The sequence below is a fragment of the Triticum dicoccoides genome, chromosome 7A (assembly GCF_002162155.2).
Source record: "Triticum dicoccoides isolate Atlit2015 ecotype Zavitan chromosome 7A, WEW_v2.0, whole genome shotgun sequence".
In the NCBI taxonomy this organism is placed as follows: domain Eukaryota; kingdom Viridiplantae; phylum Streptophyta; class Magnoliopsida; order Poales; family Poaceae; genus Triticum; species Triticum dicoccoides.
In genome coordinates this window covers 145,996,456-146,015,080 of record NC_041392.1, presented here as the reverse complement: position 1 = coordinate 146,015,080, position 18,625 = coordinate 145,996,456, and positions in this window count along the sequence as shown.

Sequence of the window (18,625 nt, the reverse complement as noted above, 5' to 3'; positions counted from 1 at the left end):
ATCTTCTACATTATGAATCGACGCGGGCTGTCTTTTCCCCTCAACATCGTAAACCGGTTGATAGTGAGATAGATTTGTGTCATACACCAATTTGCTTGCTATAGGCCGCATTTCCTTTGTCAGCCTTTGGAGATCGTCATTGTTGAAATCTGAACAGTCTTCCTTCACACCAGGATAACCTTTGCTGATATCTGCCGGTTCAAGATCTGGAATCCATGCCTTGGCCCGGATTAGCGCGGTCAGTGCACCTGACCTTGCGGCTGATCTCTTCAGTTCATCCAACTGGGCAGGCAGCATGGCCAGCTTTTCGATGGTTTCTTTTATCAGCGTTGGAGGAGGCTTGTTATAAGCTGCAGTGCAAATGGCTCGCTGGGATCCAGAATACAGCTATTCTATCAAAGTATAGGCCGCTTTAAGATTCATCCGCATGTCGGCACCCAGATGAGTGATGCGGGTCCCTGTCATGGTAAAGCATCAGTAAACCGGCTATTGATAAGATATTATGAATTGGAAAAACTTCATATGAGAATACTCACCAAATACAACAGAGGTCATGGCATTAATCTGCCGTTTTAAGCCGGTCAGTTCTTCCACCACCATCTTCAGGGCTGCTTCTGCGTCTTCGGCTTTCCTTGTTAAACCGGCCTTCTCTGTCTCCCAGTCTGCACACTCTTTATTAAAGGTTTCCTTCAGCTTCTCCATGGCTGCTAAAGCATTTGTTAGTTCTTCCTTAGCCTTGGAAGCCTTTGCTTGCTGAGATTTAATGTTCTCCTGAAGGTCAGCGGTTTGAGCGTCCTTTTACTCAGCTCGGCCTACAAGGGCAAGATAAATCATCAATGGGATATGTATATTTGAAGTACCAAGCGTATAACAAGTTATGCACTTTGTACTTGGGGGCTAATGCCTATTTGCTCTATCATCAGAAAATTTTGCAAGTCCCAAGTACAATGCACGCATTATCCTTGACACTTGGGAGCTAATGTACATCTGTTCACAGTTGAAGCATTGATTAAAGACCCGGTTTACCTTGGAAAGATAAACCGGCCCTTGGGGACTACACAGATGAAAACTACAGGAATACAACGATAAAGTACCGGTTTATTTCAAAGGATCACCTGACATATGGAGGATAAGTATTCAAGGGTTGAGATATTACAAAGTCCCGATTTATGATTACTATCATAAACCGGCCCTTGGGGCCTACTAGAGTTGGTATTTGCAATTGGACTTAAGAAAGGAAAAGTTATGTCATTACCTCATAGCGCTCCTTCATCAAATTCACCAAACCGGCTTCATAATCACGGTTTGTGTGCAGACGGCTTAGAAAGCCAGAGTGGAGTTCTTGAGCACTGAAGTGGGCATAGCTTGATAAATCGGTGCTCCACTTGCCTTTCTCCATGGCAGCACGTTCTTCTTTGGCACTATGTTTCGCCAATACAACAGGTTGGCCAGGAGGGGTGTGGCCAATACCGGTAATGATAACCTCATCTTCTTTATTTCCAACAGCCTTTTATGGAGTTGATGGAGTATCAGTCGTCTTCACTGGACTAGAAGATCCGTCATCAGCCCGGATTCGACTGGCCAGTTTATCATCTGGCACAGAGGTATCAACTTCTGTTTGCTCATTCAAATCATAATCCAGAGGGGGTGGTTCATGAACAACAGTGTCTACACGAGGACCTTCCGGATCAGTGGTTTGCTCCGGTTCAACAACCAATTCTTCAGACGGTTTATTCACTCGACTTTTCTTGCTGGGTCTAGCCTTGGCTCTAAAAAGGAAAAGATGCAAGGATGAAAACAACATGCAAATACAAAGCATCAACAGATTCAGTTAAAACTTACCCAGCAACGGTCTTAAGGGGAGGGAGTTGTGTTGTTGTTGACTCACCAGAGGATGAAGGAGGTGTCACCTGATAATTTGAATCGGGCGGATTAAGAGGTTGTCGGTAATAGCCGGCCTTGGGATAAGAAGTGTCAGAAGTGGGTGAGACCTCAGTTTGGCGTTTCCGGACCGGGGTATTCGGTAAATCGGTCGAAGTGACCGTTTGACCGCTGTGCCGAGTTGTGTGGCGAGCCTCGTGCTGCTGCTTCTTCAAAATAAATGTTGGATCCAAGTGAGCAAGAGGGTGAGAAAATCTTACTTTCCGTACTGCTTGACGGATTTTTTGTGTTGCCAGAGAGTCTGAACCGGAGCAAAGGATAATTACCTCTGCATCGTCAGCTTGGCTGCCCTCAACGTCCTCCTGATAAATATCATTGTCAATGAGATGCATGAAAAGTGAACCAAGTGAATCAAGTTCTACCTCTGTGTCCAGTTCGTCCGGGTCGTCATCAAGCTCTAAACCAATGGGTTCACGCGCTTTTCTCTTCGTGGTTTTCATAGCTTTTGTTTTAGGACGAGAAGGCTTCACCGCTTTCTCTTGAGGTTTCTTTTTCCAGAACAGACCATCACCCTGTTTAAAAATGGGCAGATGGTATTCAAAAATTGCAAAGTCCAAAAATATCAGGTGTAAAGCGGAAGCACAGACAATACTTACAGTGGCGATTTGTTTTGCGTGTAAAAGGGACTTAACCCAGTCTTGCTGCAGACAGCTTCCGGTTCATTCAACATTTTCTTCACAGACTCAGTGACTTCTTCATCTGTTAGCTCAATATTGATATGACGTTGAGAGTCTTGAACGTCACCAGTATACTCACAATTAAGCCGGAGCAGCGACTTAACAGCAAAATGCTCCAGGATATCCAGCAACGGACGAAGTGCACGCCTGTTAAACCGTTGGCCAGGAAGGCTCTCAGCTTGGCGAGTTGAGGTGCGTACGAGGCCCGTTCCTAGGCACTTAGTCGTTGCGGAAGCGATGAGTATTAACAAGCTGGTGAGCATGATAACCCGGCAGAGGGTTTTCATCTTCAGGAGAGGTGTCTCTGCAATAGCACCAAGTTTTATTCCACTCTTTTGGGTGACTGTGAAGTTTGGCATGAGGAAACTCAACCTCTTTCCTTTTCTGAATTGAGACGCCGCCAAGTTCCGTATTGGGTCCGTCTACAAACTCAGTGCGACGGTTTAAATGGAAGAAATCCCGGAACAGCTCAACAGTTAGTTCTTCTTGAAGGTACGCTTCACAAAAGACTTGAAAGTTGCATATATTGGATACCGAGTTGGGTCCAATATCTTGAGGATGGAGCTGAAAGCTAGCAAGTACATCTCGAAAAAACTTTGATCCGGGCGGTTTAAAGCCACGGCCTATATGATCAACAAACACCACCACTTCATTCTGTTTGGGGATAGGAGGATTTTCCGGCCCAGGAACTCGCCACTAGATTTCATTCTTCTTTGGTAAGGTGTCGATCTTAACCATTCCGTTCAGTTGCTCCTCAGTAACCCGGAAAGGGACCCAGTTGCAGGAATAAAACTGCTTGGCCATTGCAAGTGAAAAGCTGGGAAGGAGATAATGCCGGTTTACGATTCATTCATGGTGATGCATAAGGTACAACAGGGAAAAGGAATCCAAGTATGTGAAATTGGTAAGCGGAGGCTGATGCATTATGAATGATAAAGCGATAAGCAGAAACAGAGGTATACACATATTATTAAAATCGGAGTATGACAACGGACATAAAGGGATTGGCGGTTTACAAGGGGACTAATGGTATATGATAAATTACTTTCTACAAGGATAAACCACCTATGCGAATAAGGAAGATACAGATCTAAGGCAAGAATGAGTAAGTAAGGTAAAACAGGTTTCACAAGATTGCATTGAAATTTTGGATCTACCGTAAGTCACCAAAAGGAAAAATATTGAGACTTAAAAAGGTTTGGTACCAAAGCAGTTCACAAAAGGTCCAGATCAAGTTATTAGGTATTTAAGGTTTGGTTTAAATGGTTGAGACAAGGAGTACCATAGCTACTGTGCGGAACACGTCAAGATCGAGCTCTATTATCTATGGGCTGACGAAGAACATGAGAAGAGCGACATGAACCCGCATGAACCCTAATGGATCTATAGAGGAAAGAAGGAAAGGCTTACAGCAGCTGTTGAGGTAGCGGAGGTGCGCCGCGTCTTTCTGATGCAACCAGGTCGATGCAGCGGCCAACGGAGATGCAGAGGCGAAGCTCGACGACGACGGCGGCGCTCGGGTGCAGGGGTGTCACGAGGAGGAAGAAGAAGCGAGGAGACGAAGGGGGAAAAAGAAAATGACCCTTGGCCCTATTTATAAGGTAAATAGAGAGGTGACAGGCGCGAGAATCAAGGAGCCCGAAAATTAGATATATAACGGAGCGGTCGCCTCGATTGTCGGAGGCTCATTAACTGAAGGTGAGATGTATAATTTTTATATAACAAGTGACGTCATGGCGATTTATCATGATCCTGGAGGATGACGTCACGGTGGTTTACAAGATAAAGGTGAAGATGCAAAGGAGGAATTTTTCTAAGTGTTGAAGATTGACATGAACAAGTTCAAATCAATCTAGGGCCTAATGTTGGGGATATTACTACTGGATGTAAACCGGCCAGGAGTAGCCGAGTAACTCCATAAAGATTAGAATCCCATGAAGACGTGAGGATGGTGGCGCTTTATGAAGGCCCAAGGCCCAAAGGCGGGTTAAGGCCTATAGATGTAAACCGACTTTCTCATGTAACTTGCATTGTAAGATAGGAAGGATAGAGACTGAGTTGGATACGTTAATGATCCGGCCTCGGGACTCTGTAAACCGACTGGCCTCGACCTATGTATATAAAGGGATGACCCGGCGGCGGTTTAGGGACAACTCATAACAACAACTAGAGAGCCAGGTAAAGCGTATTCGCTCCCTGGTCCTCGAAACCCCAGCAATTCCATCACAACTAGACGTAGGCTTTTACCTTCATCGTAAGGGGCCGAACTAGTATAAAACTCTCGTGTCCCTTGTCCAGTTTAACCCCTTTAAGCTAACCCGTAGCGATGGCTCCACAACTAAGTCCTTTCACAAGGACATCTGCCGTGACAAAACCACGACACGGGCCGCCTGTCGAATTCCCCGCTCCGGCTGCTGAGGTCCTCAAGTCGGATTCGACTGCTTCAGGAGGAGCCGGCACGAAGATGGAATCTGACTTTGGCGATGGCCTGACATATGGCTTAAGGAGGCGTTGCAGGGCAACGCCGGCTGGTATTGCTTGCCGGGTGGAGCCAATTCGTGCCAAGGCATCTGCTTGCTCATTGTCATTTCTTGGCACATGTAGGAACTCGCACCCTTCAAAGTATCCGCTGAGTTGCTGGATGAGGAAGCGGTAGCTTGGCATGTTTGCATCTTTGGCATCCCAGTCGCCTGACGACTGCTGGACCACTAAGTCAGAGTCTCCATAACACAGGATCCGACGAATGCCGAGTTCCTTGGTGAGCCGGAGCCCATGAATGAGTGCTTCCTTTTTAGCAACGTTGTTGGAGGCGGCAAAGTGTATTTGTAGTAGATATCTGAGCTTGTCGCCTTTGGGAGAGGTGAGGACGATGCCGGCTCCCAAACCGGTGCGCATCTTGGAACCATCAAAGTGCATCCGCCAATGGGTGGAGTCTGGCGCTGGCGGCAGGTACTGGGTCTCGGCCCAGTCGATGAGGAAGTTGGCCAGTGCTTGTGACTTGATGGTGGTGTGAGGCTGGTAGTAGATGGTGTAGGGGGGCAAATCTATGGCCCATTTGGCCACTCGGCCCGAAGCATCTCGGCTTCCAATGATCTCAGCAAGAGGAGCAGTGCAGACAATAGTGATTGGGTGCTCTTGAAAGTATGGCTTCAGCTTCTTGGCGGCGAAGTGTACGCCGTAGCACATCTTCTGATAGTGCGGCTAGTTCTGCTTGGAGGCGGACAACACTTCACTCAGATAATACACCTGCCTTTGGACCGGTAGTGCCTTGCCTTCTTCCTTGCGTTCCACAACTATGACTGTGCTGACCACCCGGATGGTGGCGGCAATGTAGAGAAGCATGGGCTCCTTAGCAGTCGGAGCCACCAGGACAGGTAGAGTGGTCAGCATCTTTTTGAGCTGGAGAAAAGCTTCATCCGCCTTGTTGTTCCACTCGAAAAAAGTGGTCTTTTTCATGAGCTGGTACAGGGGAAGAGCCTTCTCGCCCAGCCGATTGATAAAATGGCTGATGGATGCTAAGAAGCCAGTGAATTTTTGCACATCCAATAGTCGGGTGGGCACCTCCATCCTCTCGATGGCTTTGATCTTCACGGGGTTGCATTCTATGTCGCGCTCTGAGACCAGGAAGCCAAGAAGCTGGTCGGCTGGTACTCCAAAGACGCATTTCTCCGGGTTGAGCTTGATCTGAAATCGGCGCAAGTTTTCAAAGGTCTCCTTGAGGTCTTCTAGCAGCATTCCGCGCTTTTCCGTCTTCACCACAACATCGTCCACATAAACGTGGGTATTTCTGCCGAGTTTCTTGAGGAGACACTTCTGCATGCAACGCTAAAACGTGGCACCGGCATTTCTCAAGCCGAACGCCATGGTTAGGTAACAGAAGGCTCTGAATGGCGTGATGAAGGCGGTCTTCAGCCTGTCGGCTGGGTTGAGCTTGATCTGATGATACCCTGAGTATGCATCCAAAAAGCTCAACAGCTCGCATCCGGCTGTGGAGTCAATTACTTGGTCAATTCTTGGCAAGGCAAATGGATCTTTGGGGCAAGCTTTGTTGAGGCTGGTATAATCAATACACATGCGCCGCTGCTTATTCTTCTTTAGCACAAAGACTGGGTTGGCTAACCATTCGGGAAAGAACACCTCCATGATGAAGCCGGCTGCCAGAAGCCAGGCTATCTCTTCTCCAACAACTCTTCTCTTCTCCTTTGACAGGCAGCACAAGGGCTGCCTGACTGGCTTGGCATCAGGTCGGACATGTAGCTTGTGCTCGGCGAAATCCGTCAGAACACCCGGCATGTCCTTGGGAGGCCATGCAAAGATGTCCCGATTCTCACAAAGGAAATTGACGAGCTCGTTTTCCTATTTGCTGTCAAGGTTCGCACCCATGACAGCGTGCCTCTCCGGGTGATCCGGGTCCAAGGGTATCTTCTTTGTTTCTTTGGCGGGCTTGAATGAGCCCTCAGCTTCCGACTCCTTGGGGTTGGGTGACATTTCCGGCTGCTTGCCTGCCATTGCCACAACCTGGTCAAGGAGACACTTTTCAATCGCGATCACGAGGGACTCGGCCAGCCGGCTGTTGTCTGCCGCGCAGGCGGACGACTTCTTGTAGTCCCCAGTTATGGTTAGGATTCCCTTGGTGCTTGGCATCTTCATCTTGAGGTAGGCATAGTGGGGGACCGCCATGAACTTGGCTAGAGCAGGCCGGCCAAGCAGTGCATGATAAGGGCTCTCAAGGTCTACCACCTCAAACCAGACTGGCTCTCGATGAAAGTGTTCTTTGTCTCCGAAGAGGACGTCAATTTGAGTCTTGTCGATTGGTGAGAAGGAAAGGCCAGGAACTATGCCATGGAATATAGTCCGACTGGGCTGAAGCTGCCTCTGTTTAATTCCTAGCTTCTCCATAGTGTCTCGGTACAGGATGTTGATGTTGCTGCCGCCATCTATCGGGACTCGGGATAAGCGAGCAGCCCGCCTCTCTGTGGCGAATGTGGCATCCAAAACCAGGGCATAAGAACTGGAATTGGGCATCACCTCCGGGTGGTCAGCTCTGCTCCAGCTGATGGGCTTTTCAGACCAATGCATGAACTCGGGGGTCTCTGATGCCACGGCATTTACTTCTTGTCATCTCTACCGTATGTTGTGCCTATTGTCGGCCACGCTGGTGAACACGACATAAGCTCCATGCTCTTCAGGGTATTCATCTTGTATGGCACCGACCGGCCGAACCGCCGGCTGCTGGGGAGGAGGAGGCGGCGGGCCGGTAGGCGGAGGAGGCGGGAGTCCATCACCCTTGGTGATCCTGGTGAGCCAGTGGCATTTCCGACTGGTGTGGTTGGATGGCTTCGCGCCACTGTGGAACTTGCAGGGTGCAAAGAGAGTCTACTCGTACGAGAAGGCGGGCAACCAGTTGGGCTTGCCGCCCTTCTGATGCTTGGGTGGAGGTGGCCCTTCTGGCTGCCGATCTTTGACTGTCGCCACCTGCCGGCTTGTGGAAGTCGGCAACGTGGCCTTGCGCTTGTAGTCATTCGGTTGCTGACACCGACCGGTGTCGCTAGCCGGAGTCTGAGGAGCTTGGGGAGCCACTTTGCTAAATGTGTCAACTTGGATTTCCGCCTTCATGGAGCAGTCGGCTATGGCGTACTTGTCCGCTATGATTAGCAGTTCATCGAGGGTTGTCGACTCGTTGCAGAGAAGTCGGTGCTTGAGGAGGGTACCTTCTCGGCGGCCGACAGTGAAGTACTCGATGGCCTGCACCTTGTGCATGCCCTCATAGGAGTTGCGCAGCTTGGCCCAGCGTGTGAGGTAGTCACGAGTCGACTCGTTGGGGCCTTGGACGCACAAGGAGAGCTGGCGAGGCTTAGGCGGCCGCTTGTACGTGATGGTGAAGTTACGAATGAAGGCTTCAGTGAAATCAACCTAGCTACTGATGCTGCGGGGCTTCAGGCTGTTCAGCCACGTCCGGGCGGTGCTGTGGAGCATGAGCAGAACGTACTTCACGGCAACGCGCTTGTTGCCATTGGCGATGCTGATGGCTGTGGAGTAGTCGGCCAGCCAGTCCTCCGGCTTCACGGAGCCGGTGTACTTGGGTGTATCTCTCGGGAGCGTGAACCCTTTGGGGAAGGGCTCATCTCGGATGCGGGGGCCAAAACAAGGCGAACCCAGTTCGTCTTCTTCTTCTAGTGCCAGGGATTGGTTGAGGCGGTCGATCCGGTGGCGGGTGTCATTCTCTCCGACTCCTTCATGTTGACCGATGCGGTCGCGGAGCGTCGGGTGGTCAACAGGTGGCGGGGAAATGCGCCTCTCCCTGCGAGGAGGGGAAGGCGGACAGTCGTCTTGGCGCCGCACAGTTCTTGGGCGGCCGTCTTGGTCGCGCTCGATGGTGATGAGAGTCCAACTACGGCTGGCAGCCGGCTCATTGCCTCTCCTATCGCGGATGCCACCATTCACGCGTCTAGGATGTCGCGCCTTGGTCCCGGCGAGGAGGCGGATCATCGTTTCGCCGGTTGGGCGCTTCAGTGCGCCAACCGGCCTCTTGCTACTCAGCAGCTGTGTCAAGGAGCCATTGGACGCGCTCCGTCATGTGGCGACGCTCGTCACCCTCGAGTTTGTCTAGCTCGTCTGCTGCCGCCTGGGTAGCTCGTATATTTTCTGCAGGCGTGGCGTAGACGGGACAATCTGTCCTGTACATGCTGGCGATGTTCGGGCCACGCTATCGGGTCGGGCCAATGCGGCTAGGCCCACCAGGAGCCAGCGTGCCACTGACGGCACGGTCCATCTCACGCTGGTAGGCCTCCGAAAGGCGTCTCATGCTGGCCAGCCGACTGGCGCTTTCGACAAGCTGGACACGGCGTGCCTCCAGCGTCTCCATGTTGGCGTCTTCCGGGATGGGCGCGGTCAGGTCTTGCATCGCCGCTTGCAACGGATCCTGGCCACCTCCGCGAGAGTGCTCGCCGTGGCTGATGACGAGCACCTCCGTGACGGTGCTGCCACAGCTTTCCACGCGAGGAATCGGCTCGTCGTAGATCACCACGTCGGTGGGGAACGCGTCAAGAGACGCCATGTCAGAGTCGACCAGCATCAGGTCGGTGGAGCCAACCGACTCCAAGTCCACAGCAGGATCGCTGTCGCTTCGGACCTTCAATCATGTTCAGATCCAGCCTTCAAGGCCGGTGGATGCCCTCCTCCGTTACGGAAGAGGATATCAAGAAGTTGAGGGAGGCCAGATACCTGACCGCCGAGGTTTCGCATCGGCTGCCTGCTCGAGGGCAGGTCGTCCCTACTCCCGAACCCAACGAGAACGTTGTGTTCGTCTCCCACTTCCTTCGAGGCCTAGGCCTCACTCTGGATCCCTTCGTCAGGGGTTTGATGTTCTATTACGGGCTAGATTTCCATGATCTAGCTCCGGACTCCTTTCTCCACATCTCGACATTTATTGTCGTGTGTGAGGCCTTCCTCCGCATTACCCCTCACTTCGGCCTATGGCTCAAGACCTTTGAAGTGAAGCCGAAGATGATCGAGGGGCAACATGCAGCGTGCAGAGGCGCATCAATAGGCAAGATGGCACGAGCTCCATGGCCGAAAGGTTCCTTTCCAGAGGTGTCCAAATTATGGCAACGGGAGTGGTTTTACGTCACGGCTCCCAGAAGTGCCAAGTGGGCGGCTGCCCCCGCTTTCCGCTCGGGCCCCCCACCACAACTGATGTCATGGATTAGCAGAGGTCTGAGCTGGGGTCCAGCCAAGGACGTGCCTATACTGAAAGCCGCATTCAAGATCTCTTCGAGGGAGATTTTAATTTGGTTGTGGTAATGCAAGTTATGTTGGTTCGTCAAGTCCAGCCTTGCAAACGCCGACCCCTTCGCTTGTGGGAGTTCAACCCAGAAGGACCGCGTGCCATTCAAAGTTTCCTCGGCCTGATGCACGAGGAGATGTACAAGTCATTCTTCGGACCTCAAATAGAGTGTCCGGATACTACCGAGGACGTGGGCCTGAGCAGTTCGCGCCGCCGAACAAGTAAGAAATCCTCTAGCCGAACACACCGTCTTTTATTCATCATGAAGTTATTTCTGAGAGTTCGCTCTTTGACCAAGACTGGCTAACAAAGGAGAAGATGATTCGGTGTTTGGCCCCTCTCCCTGAGGGTTTGGAAAATCCGGTATTGGAAAAGATGCTCGAGCTCGCACCTTGCCCGGAACCCTCGAAGGAAGATACGGGGGGAATAATATGGGCAGACGCAGGCCCCCATCGCTGCCAGTTCCAACCGAGGGAATAAGCGCCTCCATGAAGGAGGATAACCGGGGGAGGAAAAGGACTGCTTCCGAGGATCCGGAAGCCGAGGCCTCCAAACGGGAGAAGAAGTCTCCAACAGAGGGTCCTGCCTCAGGGGGTGCTCTTGCCGCACAAAGTCCGCGGGGGGATCGGCCCTCCAATGGGTCGTAAGTGATCCAAAAAATACTTTAATAGTGAAGGAATACTATCTTTCTTCTGAGAAAATGACCGCCACATATATCTTGCAGTTCGGGCCTTAGCCCCTCTCAGCTAAGCTCGTCTTCGGGGGATCTTCTTCCGGAGATGATGGAGAGCGAAATGCCTCCCCGGGACTCCTCCGCTCAAGAAGCGGGTGACCCCGAAGTGTCGTCATAGAGGGCCTCTCCGGATCCGGTGAGGCCAAAAGATAATCCCATAGACCCCTGAAATCCCCAGCGTCCGGCTCTCGAAGAGAGCAAAAAGAGTCCGGCACCGTTTGGTATGCGGTTGGACGTTCTGAGGGAGCTGGTGGGGCGAGAGGCCATCTCAGAAGAACACCGTACGCTGATGGGTACGGTGATGCAGAGAATTTCGTCCACCGAAAGCAAATTTCATGAAGCCTTTATGAGTCTACTGACAGGCTTTGAGGTACGTGAGATAATATGTGATAGTATCGCACATGTTAGGTGTGCCCTATGTAGATAGTAGCCCCTGAGACTCTGGTTGTCGTCAAGAACGACGGCGAACAGAGGATCATAGTCCCAGGCAATAACCAGACTGCCTTTATGTGCAGGTGGTGGAAGCTCCGGTGGCTAGCCGGACTAGTGAGTTTGCCGAATTAAAGCGGCAACTGGATGCGGCAGACGCCGACATCGAGCTTGTTAACAAGAGGCTTGACGAGGCACAGGGTAAGTGTTATTTTCTGGTGAATGCCACGTAGTAAGAGCAGCATGATGCCAGTATCTTTAATATGTTGTGACTGCAGATGGAGCTGCCACCGTGGAAACCTTGCGGGCAGAACTTGCCCGAGCCAAGGAACAAGCGAGGATTAGTAATGCGGCTGCTTTGAAGGCGGCCGAAGAGTTGAAAGCCGAGAAGGTCGCACATTGCGAGAGCAAAGAGAAGATGGCCAAGATGGCCGTAGAATTAAAAGACACTGCCGACCATTGCCGGCTCCTTGAAAAAGAAAACCGAGCGAAGGCAACTGACCTTGAGAAGGCCACGATGGCGGACAAAGACACCCGCTCTGCTATGAGAGCGAAGAAGGAGGAGCTGCGGGAAGCCGGGGATATTGCGGCTGGGAAGCGCATCTTGCTACGGAGGAAGTTCGGAGATCCACGGTATGCTCCTCTGGATCGGCTGTGGAGTTCGGCAGATGCATATATGGACTTGGCGGCGAGCGCTGCCGATGCGGCCAAATACTTCCAAGGTCAAGTAGATCGTGAGGTGGACAAGCTTTTCTGGTCGCAATTCAACATTCTAGAGCATCCTCTTCCATTTAATGATCAGCTAGCCGAATGGGCCGAACTAAATAGGTTGTCCGAACTCGCCATGAGGTCTGTCGTGGATCAGCTATGGCCGGAAAAGCCAAAGCCGAACAACTATTTCAGCTTAGTGCAGCAGTTCCTTGGTGCAGTGCCGTGCATTAATGCGATGAAGAGGTCGGCATGCAGAGAAGGCTCGCGGATGGCCCTTGCCCGTGTTAAAGCATACTGGGCAGAGATGGACGCTACCACTGTTGCAGCGCAGGGTTCGGCCATAGGCCGAGTGGCTGCCGAGCACTATTTCAAGGAGGTTCTCGAGGGTGCTCGTTTGATAGAGGCCCAATGCTCAAAGAATATTATGTTTGAGTGATATGTATTCCCATTGTAAACACAATGTTTTTATGAATTTTTATAAGGCTGTGTTTATACTTTTGCCTGAAAGTAATGTGATGCCTCCTGTGCGTCCGTTTATGTATACATGTGTATAACCTGAAAGATTGCAGTCGTCGGCTTTAGCCCCCACGCATATAATGCGGAGGTGCTTGCAAAAAAACGCGTGTTCACACTTAACCCAACGTCTTGGTCCTATTAAGGAGGTGATAGCGCAGTGAACGAGGCAGCCGGACTATAATGCTTTAACACTTTCCCTTAGCCATAGGAGTTTGACAGTGGGGCTACTAGATAGCCCCTGGTGACTCCGCACTCTCCCGATCTCGGGGTGCGTACATGCCTGGCGGAAAACATCCCTTCATTAAGGCGGAGGAATTCTAACATTCTGATAGGTCATCGAGTGGTTGACCAGTCCCACGCTATATCATGACAGTCAGTTTTCGGCTTTCTCTACTGAGGTGCTCGACCGGATGAACCAGAGCACAATCACAGTAGTTATCCTCGTGCTGCCTTAGTCGATAAAGTGGAACGTAAGGCACCGAAACATAGGAGCCGGGCAAACCCAACATTTGACCAAAGACAATGATTCGGGGCTGATGCATATAAGGCCAAACTCGCGACGCCGAACACTCCCTAAGGTATTCGATCTTTATGGTATAAACCGGGCCTAAATAGTGCCCTTTTTAAGAAGCCCCTTGTGTCCAGGTACGTGCATTATTCTGATGTGGCCACATGCCAAGACGTCAGCATCCTTCTCAATTATGCTGAGAATTCGGTGGATGTTTATCAACAAGAGACAGTAAAAAAGGTTTACGCAGGGTCTTAATCTAAAAAGAATCCTTGGAGCGGGTCCCTGCTGCACGTCTGCGCCTATGTCTCCGTTGTGCCGTATCCTGGACGGGTGTAGCACGATGGTCGTCTGTAAAAGAGAGGAACTTAGGTGAAAAAGTTGTCGTGCAAAAAGTTGGTTTTTTAAAGAAACCATGTATAACTAGAAATGAGTAGAAATTGCCACTTGTCTGCGCGTGTTGAGCCCCTTGTATTTGTAATAGGGGTGTGGCCATCAATCCGGTACAAATTCCATATAGCAGCGCCGGACTCGTCCAACCGCGTCCGTGGTCTTGATGACCTATCAAATGCTTTAGTTGGTGAGGCCATTTTTAGTGTGCGGCTGCCAGGGCAGTTGCATTCTCTTCGGCGCGCAAAGATCACTTAATACTTCCGTTCACTGTAATGATGCCACGTGGACCGGGCATCTTGAGCGTGAGGGAAGCGTAATGCGGTATTGCCTTAAAGCGAGCAAAAGCTTCGCATCCAAGTAGTGCTTGATAACCGCATTGGAACGGAGCAATGTGGAAGGTTAAATGTTCGCTACGGGAGTTATCGGGGAAGCCGAATATAACCTTTAGTAGCAGGGAGCCCGCGCAGTGAGCCCCTGGGCCTGGCGTTACTCCTTTAAAGGTAGTGTTGCTATGGCAAATTTTCGTTGGATCTATCCCCATTTCGCGGATTGTATCCTGGTATATCAGGTTTAAACTGCTGCCACCGTCCATCAGGACTCGTGTAAAGTGGTATCCATCAATTATTGGGTCTAATACCAGGGGAGCCCATCCTGCCCGCCGGATATTTGCTGAGTAATCACGATTGTCGAAAGTGACCGGTTGAGACGACCAGTGGCAGGTTTTCGCGGTGATAGGCCCTTGGGCATATTTATCTGGGAGGGCCGCTTTGCTTCCCTTGATCACGTGTAATACATTGACTGTTTTGACTTCTGATGGAAACTTCTTTTGTTCCCTAGTGTCTTGCTTGAGAGGCTCATCCTCATATTCGCTTGGTGTATCCTCCCCCTTGTGTCCGCCGTTGAGCTTGCCGGACTGCTTGAAGACCCAACATTCTCTATGGGTATGATTAGCGGGTTTACCAGGGGTGCTATGGATCTGACATACTTGGTCCAGAATTTTGTTCAGGCTGGACAGTTCATCTCTAGCACCTTTAAAGGGCGGCTTTTGCGGACCTGGTCGAGAGCTTCGGAATCTGGCGTGTACCGCCGTGCTCCTCGGGTTGTCTTCTTTATTCCGATGCTTATTATTTTTGCTGCGTCGGGATTTCCCGTTTTCATCTTTAACTTCGGATGTGCTTGGGTCGCTGGTGCTGCATCTGGCTAGCCAGCTGTCCTCACCCGCGCAAAAGCGGGTCATGAGGCTTGTTAATGCTGCCATTGTTCTTGGCTTTTCTTGGCCGAGGTGTCTGGCAAGCCATTCATCGCGGACGCTATGCTTAAAAGCTGCCAAGGCTTCAGCGTCCGGGCAGTCAACTATTTGGTTCTTCTTAATAAGAAACCTGTTCCAAAGCTTTCGGGCTGACTCTCCGGGCTGTTGAGTTATATGACTCAGATCGTCCGCATCCGAGGGTTGGACATAAGTCCCTTGAAAATTTTCCCGAAAAGCGTCTTCGAGCTCTTCCCAGCTTCCAATGGAGTTTTCGGGGAGGCTTTTAAGCCAGTGCCGAGCTGGCCCTTTGAGCTTGAGGGGTAAGTACTTGATGGCGTGGAGATCATCTCCTCGAGCCATATGGATATGGAGGATATAGTCCTCAATCCAGACCCCAGGGTCTATTGTTCCGTCGTATGCCTCTATGTTTACGGGTTTGAATCCCTTTGGAAATTCATGGTCCAGCACCTCATTGGTGAAACATAGGGGGTGTGCGGCACCCCTGTATCTGGGTGTACCGCGTTGTTCTGATGTTTGTTGTGTTACATCATATGCTGGGGCGCACTTGCATGGTCCGTAGATGGATCTAGTTGCGTCGTCCTTTTGGTGCAAGCCCTCGTGTGGATCGCTTATTGGCTTGTGAGTGGAGTTGTTTGCTGCTCCATGTTGGCCGCGAGGTCGTCTATCCGGCCAGGTGGCTGTTTTGATTTTTGGTTGTGGGGGATCTAGGGCCTCCTCATCAAATTCGGGTAGCAACTTCCGCTTCGGGTAGCTCTTGGTGGGGCGATTACCACCATACTTCGTTGCTGTGTTGAGTACTTTACTCCATCTGATTTGGAGTGTGTCATGCACAGCCTTGAGCCTTTGCTTCTGCTTTTTTAGACTCCTCGCGGTGACAACTAGCCTTTGACGGGCATTCTGCTGCTCCAGGTGCCTGTCCGGCGTTATGTCATCCGGACTATTATTTTTGACAGAACTGGTTTGTTTGGTTTGATTCTCCGTATTGTCGTGGTCCGGCAGTGGTTCGCCCTGCTCCAACGCTGGGTCTGTATGATCGTTATTTCTGTCGAGGCGGGATTTGTGGCGGTGCTTATGCCGCCGCTTTGACTGCTTCTCGAGGGGACAAGCCTTCGTTGCATCCTTCCGTTCCTCGTCGTCGTCTTCTTTTGGTGTGTCCACCATGTATACGTCATATGATGAGGCGGACGTCCAGCGCCCTGTGGGCGGTGGTTCTTCTTTGCCTCCCGCATCATCGTCCATACCGTCGATGTTTTCGGAGTCGAAGTCGAGCATGTCGGTTGAATCATCGACAGTGGCTACCAAGTGGGTGGTGGGTGGGCCTCGAATTTCTTCGTCGTCCGCATCCCAGTCTTGTCGGACATAGTTCGGCCAGGATTCTCCTGACAAGGAGACAGACCTTAATGAGTTCAGTATGTCGCCAAAGGGCGAGTGCTGAAAAATATCCGCGGAGGTAAACTCCATGATCGGCACCCAATCGGATTCGATAGGAACGGGCGCAGGCGGTCCGGAGTGCGTGGCCGGAGAAGGATCCGGCAGTTTAACAACACGGCTCTCGTGCAAGGCAAGGTCGATGTTCGGCTCGATCACCACTGAGGGTAAGGCCTCCGTGGCGGGGTCCATCCACCCGTCCGCGGAAGGCGCGATTGGCTCCAAATTGAGGGTCGGAGAGGCTGCCGGTGCGATCTCCTTAACACTGTCCAATGGGAGAGCTAAGTCATGCTCATCGTGACCGCGTGGCGCACAAGGCAGAGGCTCGAATTCGTCAAAGATCAAATCCCCATGGATATCGGCCGTGTAGTTTAAGCTTCCAAACCTGACCAGGTGGCCAGGGGCGTAACTTTCCATCTGCTCCAGATGGCCAAGCGAATTGGCCCGCAGTGCAAAGCCGCCGAGCATGAAGATCTGTTCGGGGAGAAAAGTCTCACCCTGGACCGCATCGCTATCGATGATAGTACGAGCCATCAAGCCTAACGGCGATGACATAGAGGAACTCTCAATGAAAGCACCAATGTCGGTGTCAAAACCGGCGGATCTCGGGTAGGGGTCCCGAACTGTGCGTCTAGGCCGGATGGTAATAGGAGGCAGGGGACACAATGTTTTACCCAGGTTCGGTCCCTCTTGATGGAGGTAAAACCCTACGTCATGCTTGATTGATATTGATGATATGGGTAGTACAAGAGTAGATCTACCACGAGATCAGAGAGGCTAAACCCTAGAAGCTTGTAACGCCCCGAGAGCGATGTGCCAGGTGTCTTCCAGTTATTCGCTGTTGTTTCCTTGTCATTTGCTTGCGTGTTGCATCTTGTCATGTCATCATGTGCATTGCAACATCATGTTTTCAAAACCTGCATCCGTCCGGGTTTCCCAGTTCCTTCCGTTGTCCGTTCTGAGCCGAGACACACTTGCACGCGCCCGCGGCACGTCTAAAATATTATTTCATAAGTGGCCGTAAAATGTTCTCGGAATGGGACGAGAGTTGACGTGCGGTCTTATTATAGTGTAGATAGACCGCCTGTCAAATTTCATCGCATTCGGAGTCCGTTTGACGCCCCAACGGATAATTATAGCGGCAATAGTAGCCGGTCTTTACGTCAGACATTTTCGGTCTCCGGAAACAGTTGCCGGGCTGCACTCCTTCCCTCTCATCTCAGCCCAACCTCCTCTTCACAGCCCACCAAACCCCACTCCGACCGGAGCCATCGGATCGCGATCGGAGGGTCCGAAAACCCCCCTAAATCCCCTAACCCTAGCTCTTTTGCTATATATGGATACCCCCTTGTCCATTTCAGGCAACCTAGCCTCCCCCTACCCTCAGCCGCCACCTCCCACCTTGTTTTCAGCACCGGCCGCCCCTTCTCCGCCACTTGGCGCCGTCCCTGAGGGTAGAAGCCGCCAGCACCGCCGCTCCTGGCCATCCATGATGTGCCACGTCACCCCTCCAGCGCCCCCGTCCACCGCGGCCCGCTCAGGCCCGTGCGGGGCCCGCCCGAGCCCATCCAGGGCCTGAGCGCCTCCCGCTTCCTCGCTCCCGATCTGGTTCGAGGGGAGGAGCCCCTCGATCCAGAGCCCCGCCACCGTCTCGATTTGCCTCGCTTCGCCGGCCACCTGAGACGCTGCCGACAAGCACCAGCAGGCCGTTCACGCCGCCCTGCTCCTTCCCCATCTCCTTTCTCCCTTGCTCCTCCTCTACTCTAAGACATGCGCTGCCACCATTTTTGCAGGAGCCACCGCCGAGCTCGTCGCCGGCCTCCTCGACCTCGCCCGTCACCGTTGACTGCGTCCGGTGCCGGATTTGAGCTCCCCACGCGCCGATCTGCTTGTTCCCGGCCTTCCCCGCCTTGCCCCGTCGACGTCCTCGCCGGACCACCGCCGCCGCCACACCTATTCCCACCTCTTCTTCGAGTAGGAGGAGCTCGCCCGTCACCGTTGACCGCGCCCGCATGGGCTGCGTCTCCGCGGCCTAGATCCGCCGACCCACCACCCTGCTCCCCCTTCGGCCTGTTGGCCCAATGTGAGCAGCCCCTCCAGCGCCTCCCCTATGCACTTCTGGGCCTGCTAGTTTCGGCCCATGGCATGTTTTTTTTTGTTCTACGATTTGCCCATTTATCCAGAGACTGCAGTTTTCAGAAAACCCCTTTAGGTTCATGCATATAATAACTCC